The sequence below is a fragment of the Octodon degus genome, unplaced genomic scaffold (genome assembly GCF_000260255.1).
Source record: "Octodon degus isolate 3935 unplaced genomic scaffold, OctDeg1.0 scaffold00045, whole genome shotgun sequence".
NCBI lineage: Eukaryota > Metazoa > Chordata > Mammalia > Rodentia > Octodontidae > Octodon > Octodon degus.
This window is the reverse complement of record NW_004524621.1, coordinates 10755887-10763759: the sequence shown is the minus strand read 5'-3', so window position 1 is coordinate 10763759 and position 7873 is coordinate 10755887. Positions and strand designations below refer to the sequence as shown.

Sequence of the window (7873 nt, the reverse complement as noted above, 5' to 3'; positions counted from 1 at the left end):
CCCACAGTGTTGAGGCCGAAAGATGAAGCATGATAATAAAATTCCTTCTGTCATGGAATATATAACCTTGGTAGGAGGTGGAAAATAATTACCAACTTTAAAACTAATGAATTAATTGAAGAATTATGAAAGTGTGGGAAGGCCTCAAACAAAAGGAGTTAGAAGATAAGGGAAGAGAGGACATTGTGCTGATGGGCCTGGTGTGTTTAGAAGCCCACATGACAGTGGATAAGGTGGCAGATCCTGGTGTTAGGGTTCTTGTTCTCTGTTCTGTAGCTGATGGCTCCAGACAGCAGTAGGGCTGTCCTTTTTCAAGGGTCTTCTAGCTGTGTGTGGGCAGTTTTGTTTGCTTAGAGTGATGAGAAGCGGTTGCCACTGGCACTGTAGTAATTGGGGGCTTTGGTTTCTGGACTGTGCAGTGTGAGAACAGTTCTACATAATTAAGAATGTATTTCATGAAAGAAGAAATTTTATCTTGTTAATCTTTATACCTAAACACTGGCAATACATTTTAGATGTCAAATAAATGCCCTGAATTCTGCATAATGTAGATACCTTCAATTCTGCTAGATCTTTGTATTTTCTCCCGATTGTGTTGAGTGTTATAGAAAAGTAAATCTGATGCGTTGGCCTAACTCTGGTGTTTAATCTTGTATCTGTCTTATGGAATGGTTTCTTTCTTTTTTTTTTTTAAACATTTATTTATTTATTGTGTGTGTATGTGTGTGTGTGTGTGTGGCCAGCTCAGCCCACCAGGGGGCAGGGCTGGCTGGCATGTGGTGCTAGGGGATCGAACCGTGGTCCCTGTGCTTTGCCAAGCTTGTTCCGTGTAGGTGCTTTAGACCACTGAGCCATCTCACCAGCCCCTATGGAATGGTTTCTGATTTTATTTTCCTTAGATTATAACTTACTGATTTCTCATAATTAGGTGGAAACTTTTTAGCACTTCCTGAAGTCTTCTTTGTATGGTCATATCCAACCATTTTGAATTACCCAGGATTTTATTATACTGTGATTTTATTATATTATTTTATTATTTTGTATTACATTTAGGACATCTTATCAATGTTTTGAAATTAGGCTGTATCATCTGTGACTTGCATTTTAGGTTAATAAAGCTGCTGTTACAAAATAATTATTAGAAGGAGATAGGTTTGTCAGCACTAAGGGCTGAAATCCTTGATTTTCAGTGTGATTTTTGAGCCTCAAATTCTGTGTTTATGAGCTTCTTAAAATGATATGTGTCTCACAGTTTGAATAATTAGTTTGAAATCTAATTATTATCACATCTAAATTTGTTTTTTTTTTTCTGGTGGAACCGGGGATTGAACTCAGATCCTTGCGTTTGCCGGTCAAGCGCTTATCCTACTGAGCCATCTCCCCGGCCCCAGTTGGGTTTTTTGTTTTTGTTTTTTTTTTTTTTCACATCTAAATTTGCACATTGTTAATACTATATACAATATATTGCTCATTTTATACATTGAAATAAGATGAGGTCATTTCATGATCATTTCATAAGGCAGATGTGAGGTTATTTCATGATCATTTCATAAGGCAGACATCTGTTTTATTGAAGAAATCACACCATGTATGAAATAACTTACTTAATATTTTATGGATCAATTATGTTTAGTTTTTTTGTTTGTTTTTGGCAGAACCAGGGATTGAACTCAGGCCCTTGCACTTGCCAGGGAAGCACTTATTCCACTGAGCCATCTCCCCGGCCCCAATCTAACTTTTTTTTTTTTTTTTTTAATTTGTAAAACTTTCCAATCCTATTCTTTAAAACTTTTTTGTTTTACTTTTTAGTTTTTGGCACCAAGAATTGAACTTACAACCTCACCTGCCAGACAGGCGCTGTGCCATTTGAGTTCTATCTCTACCCCTTTTAGCTTTTTTTTTTTTTTTTCTTTTTTTGGCAGAACTGGGGATTGAACTCAGACCCTTGAGCTTGCCAGGGAAGCACTTATTCCACTAAGCCATCTCCCTGGCCCCAACAAACATTATCTGGTCATCTCTCATTGGGCCTTACCCCCCGCCCTTTTTTTTTTCAGGACTGGAGATTGAACTCAGGACCCTGTGTTTGCCAGGTAAGCACTTACACTACTGAGCTACCTCCCCAGCCCCCCCCCTTTAGCTTTTTAAGATAAGGTTATTGAATTAAGAAATACAATTCATGCAAAGTAAAATCAATTTTTTAGTGTACTCTAGATTTTAGAAAATGTGTCACTATGGTACTCTGACTTCACTGACTGTAGAGAATTCCAACACTGTCTAAATCACCCCATTTCTAATGCTAAGTTTTGATTTTCACAGACTATGAACATGACCAGGAAAGTCGGGGAGCCCAGTGGTGTATGGCACCTAGGTACTCTTTTTTTTTTAAATTTTATTTATTTGTGTGTGTGTGTGTGTGTGTGTGTGTGTGTGTGTGGCCAGCTCAGCCCAGCAGGGGGCGGGGCTGGCTGGCATGTGGTGCTGGGGGATTGAACCACGGTTCCTGTGCTTTGCTAAGCTTGTTCCAAGTAGGTGCTTTAGACCACTGAGCCATCTCACCAGCCCTAGGTACTCTTTTAAAAATTCACTAGATCAGGTGCCACTTCCAAGGAACTATGGAAACAATTCTAGAGCAGCAGTGGCGGTACTATGAGGAGAAGGAACTGCTCATGAATGGAATGGCTAAAGAGATGCTCACTAAGTAGTCCATGCTCTGGGACCAGATCAATTCCAAACACTGCACTTGGGCCATGCAAGATAGCTATATGGCGGTCAATGGGTACCTAAGGGATTTGTATGATGATAAGGATGGGTTATGAAAGGAGGAGCTCAATGCTATTTCAAATGCACTGGCTGAATTCTATAACAGACTCAGATAAAGGAATTCCACTGGAAGCACCCAAATGAGATTTGTATGTCAATGTTAGTGGAATTTGAGGAGGTCCTGAAAGCATGAGAGAATCCAAGAGGCACAGAACTTGGTGGAGTTCACAGATGAAGAGGGATATGGCCATTACCTCGATCTCCGTGACTGTTACCTCAAGTACATTATCTGTAAGCTTTTGGATATAATCCAAAACTGGATTATATCATATACCTGTCAATCTTTGACCAATTATTTGACATTCCTAAAGAAAGGAAAAATGCAGAGTATAAGAGATACTTTGAAATGCTGTTTGGCTACCTTCAGGATTATATGGACAGAGTGAAGCCCCTTCAAGATCAGAATGAGCTATTTGGGAAGATACAGACCAAATCTGAGAAGAAATGGGAGAACGGCACCTTTCCTGGATGGCCAAAAGAGACAAGCAGAGCCCTGACCCATACTGGCGCCCATCTTGACCTGTCTGCATGTTCTTTCTGGGAGAAGTTGGCCTCTCTGGGCCTAGACAGATGGAAGTCTTCCCTCTTAGCTTTAGGCCTGAAATGGTGGGGCACCCTTGAAGAGCAAGCCCAAAGGTTATTTAGCACCAAAGGGAAGTCCTTGGAATCACTTCACACCTCCCTGTTTGCCAAAAACCCTAAAGCAAAGGGCACGAGGGGAGATACTGAGAGGAACAAAGGCATTACTTTCCTAGAAACACAGATCTATGAATATGTTGAGATTCTTGGGGAATATGACAGCTCACTCATGAAAGTATACAACACAAGCAAGCCAGGATAGGAGGAGAGCAAGAAGAGGAGGAGGAACAGCAGTTGAGTGAGTGAAAGTGAAGATGAGAATGAGCTCATTTACAACCCCCAAAACCTGCCCTGGGCTGGGATGGCAAACTCATCCCCTACTGGCTGTTTAAGCTGCATGGCTTAAATATCAACTACGATCATGAGATTTGTGGAATCTACACCTATGGAGCGCCTGAGGCCTTCCAGCGGCACTTCGCTGAATGGTATCATGTTTATGGCATGAAGTGTTTGGACATTCCAAACACTGCTCACTTTGCTAATGTGACCCAAATTGAAGTTGCTGTCTCTTTGTGGGCCAAACTGAACCTGCAGAAAGCTTCAGAACGATGGCAGCCTGCCACTGAGGAAGAGTATGAAGACTCCAGTGGGAATGTTGTAAATAAATTAAAAAAAAAAAACATGAGAGGGGGCCTGCCTGTTAGCTCAGTTGTTTAAGGGCCTGCTTATGCTAATGCAGTCTGGCACAGGATACCTAGGTTCAATCTCCAGCTCCTCATGCCTTACCAGACCCGCTTAAGGCAGCCTGAGCCAGACCAAAAAAAAAAAATCCTTCAAAAAACATATGAGGATCTGAAAAGACAAAGACTATTGTAGTTCTCGAGGATGTAACTCAATTTCAGAGCTTGCCCAGTCTTGCCTGAGGTCTGCTTTTTCTATTTCTCCCAACCAAATGCTCTTAAAGACTCTTTGCTAGCAATTAACCACTAAGAAGAATATATGCAGTGTATTATTTGTTGAAACTGTCCTTCCGATTTGATTTGAAACTGTCTCATTGCTATCTCTTTGTCAATAAAACTTTGAGAAAAAATAAAATAAAATGTGAAAAAAAAATAAAGTAAACTAAAACCAAAAAAAAAAAAAAAAAAAAAAGACTCTTTGCTATGGTTCCATAGTCTGGCATGCATCTTGTAGAAACAAGACATGCTGGCAGATTGCAGGGTTCAAATGTGTTTTATCTTTGCTTTATATTAAAAAGGACTCTGGGAAAATAAAAAAAATAAAAAATAAAAGTTCACTAGATCAATACGTTGATTTCTATGACCTTTTACCGGTGAACCGGAAGTTCTTGTATCCCAGAACAATTGGTCACAGGAAGACTTGGCTGCGGGATACACCATTCTTCTTTGTAAAGTGAAATGAGGACTGGAGTGAGCACAGGTCTTTCTCAGGCAGATCATTTCTAGGAAAAAGAACATGTGGAAATTGAGGGTTTGGAGTGGATTTCCTTAAGACCGTCTCTGCCTCCATACCTTTGGAAAACCTCTATTTCTGCTTGAAGGCCACTGCTCAGGGATTCCCTTAAAGTGCCTCAAAGGCTTTGAGAAGGTAAAGGAGGGCAAGTTTGGGACCAGCTCTGCCCCTTCATCTGGAGCGCCTGCACATTTGTGAAAACATTGTTTTCCTGTTTTACATTTAAACTTTTATTTGAAGGAAGAGTTTTGCTGCTAAAAATAAATCTGAAAAAACACAGTTTCTATTGGGAACCATTTAAGGATTTTTAAGCAGGGAAGTGACATAATTAGGTTTTTGTTTCAAAAGTTGTTTTGGCATCTGAACACACTGTGAAGGCTGACTAGGAGGAAGACAGGACTAGGGATTCATAAGTAGGAGTCATGGTGCGTGCCTTAAGCCTCAGCATTCGGGATGCTGAGACAAGAGGCTCATCAGTTCGAGGTCAGTCTGAGCTACATAGTAAGCTCGAGGCCAGCCGGAATTATATGGCATTAGCAAAACAAAACAAATAATAGAGACTATAGACTCAGAAACCTGAATTTATCCAAAGGGAAAAAATGCTTGGAACTGGAAACTCTGGGTTCCATTCTCAGATGGCTACATTCACTTTCAGTGGAGCAAGGGCTTCCTGGATTGCTGTTATGGTTTGTGTTTACTCATCCCCCCCAAAAACCCTCATGGAGTCATGGGGTGGCTTCTGGAGTTTGTGATTAATTCTTGATTCAGTGCTGGGATTATGGGTGTAAATGCTACACTCACCCTGGGGCAGATAATCAGCATACAAATGTAAGGAGGGGAAAGAGGCTAGCACTAGCAGCCACAACCTTTGCACTTCCTTTTGCTGTTCGCTGTTTTCCGCAGCCATGAACTGCTGCCCTCTGCTGTGTGCCAGTCTTCCTTGGAGCCAGCTGACTATGGACTGAAACCTCCACTAATTGTGAGCTAAATAAACCTTTTCTTCCTTGATTTTGGGTATTGAGTATTTTGTCCCAGCAACAAAAGAAGTGCAACTGAAAAGAGAAGGAGGAGGGGGAGGGGGAGGAGGAGGAGGAAGTACTGAGACAAACCCCACTTAGCAAGCCCTGGCTTACAGCAATCTAGGACTTCTCTTCTGTCTGCCCTAAGTCCTATTGTTTCCTTCTTCAAATTATCTCAGATTTACTTCTCTGATTCTTTTTTTTTTTTTTTTGGCGGAACCAGGGATTGAACTCAGGCCCTTGCGCTTGCCAGGGAAGCACTTATTCCACTGAGCCATCTCCTTAGCCCCTACTTCTCTGTCTTTACTGTTCTATCATCTTCCACTAGGCACCTTACATTTTGCTCTGGGCTTTCTCTAGGAACTCCAGGGTTTCCTACTTTATTTCATTTGCCAAACAATTCTTCATTGCACTGATTTGCTACTTATGACATACTGCTGCATATGCAAAATTAGTAGTTTTGTTAGATTTTATTTTAGATCTCTCTCTCTCTCTCTTTCCCTCTCTCTCTCTTTCTCTGTTTAATTTATGTGTTTGGTACAGGGTCTCACTGTGCAGCTCAGACTCGTAGGGATGCTCCTGTTTTCAGCCTCCCGAGTGCTGGGGTTACAGGTGTGTGCCACCATGCCCAGACCTGTGGCCAGCTCAGCATACCAGAGGGCAGGGCTGCCACCTTTTCCTCTTCCCAGTTGTAAGCAGAGAAGAAGGTTAAAAGGTGTTGAATACATTTTTATTCTCAGGACCATATTTCCTTTATTTCTTTTTGTATGAGCTATTTGAAATTTTAGCAGGACTTAAAAGGCAAGGAGCATCTTTTCCTCTTGCCACCTGCTTCTTGCTGCTGCTGCTCAGGAGAAGATTTTGTGATGAAAGTGGAATTTTAAATGGACTGGAGGAGAGACTATAACACAGAATATTATGTGTGAAGTTTTATGCTGTCCATGGGTGTCAGGTAAGTCCTGGGGCTGATATTGATGGTGAGGGAGGACCGGGGAAGGCAGGGAGGTGGTATATGTATCCAGGAAGAGTGGAGAGCAGGGAAGGCCACAGAGATCCTCCTGAAAACACAGTGCAGGCCGGGAGGGAGCAGGCCCAGAGCACAGGGCTCTAAAAGTACTTTGACTTAATATAATTGTTTTCTGTATTTTATGTTTTTGGTCTAGTAGCCTGCCTATTAATATATGTTTTTGATAACTTGATAAGGACTTAAAAAATAAATAAATCTGATCAACCCAAAATGTTCGTGGTTGCTTCTTCTGACAATTCTTAAATTCACTTTGTAGGAATTACTGGCTTTCAAAGAAGTATTTTCCATTAGAAAACTGCTTGTCTGGAATGTTTTCAACAAAGGTGATATTTCTGGCTCCTGTTTATTATATTTATTTATTGTATTTTATAGAAGTGTCTATAAGGTGTTCAGGGTCCCACTACTAGATCGGACTCCTAGTGATCTGCCAGTTTGCAGCCTCCCAAGAGCTGGAATTATAGGCGCATGCCACCACATCCAGTCTCAATTGCTGTGGGGGGTGCGGCGGCACTGCAGGCCTGGGAATCAAGCCCCTGGTCCCTGTGCCTGCTTGCAGGTGCTTTAATCTGCTGAGCTATTTGGCCAGCCCTCTGTTTATCTTTTAGAACTCATCTATAGACAGGTAAGTTGGAAACTGGGGTCAGATTGGAAAATACTTTAAAGTTATTATTACTATATTTGCATAAAGTTGTGCTGGATATTGAATCCAGGGCCTCATGCATGCTAAACTCACTTGATTTCTGAGCCACACATGCAGCCCTTAAAATCTTTTAAATTTCTTTTAAAAAGAGATATAATTTCTGGGACTGGCGAGATAGCTCAGCTTAGGCAGAGTGCAGTGGCTGTGCTGGCCCTGCCCCCAGGGTGGGCTGAGAGGGCAATTGAGACTGGCCACGGTGGCATGCAGCTGCAATCCTAGTGCCTGGGAGGCTGAAAACAGGAGAATCACTATGAG

The 7873-nt window shown here is 41.6% G+C and overlaps 1 pseudogene; it reads left to right on the top strand.

Annotated features, from left to right (window-relative positions):
- The window catches only part of LOC101562591, a 32171-nt pseudogene that overhangs the window by 20449 nt on the left and 3849 nt on the right, over positions 1-7873 (top strand).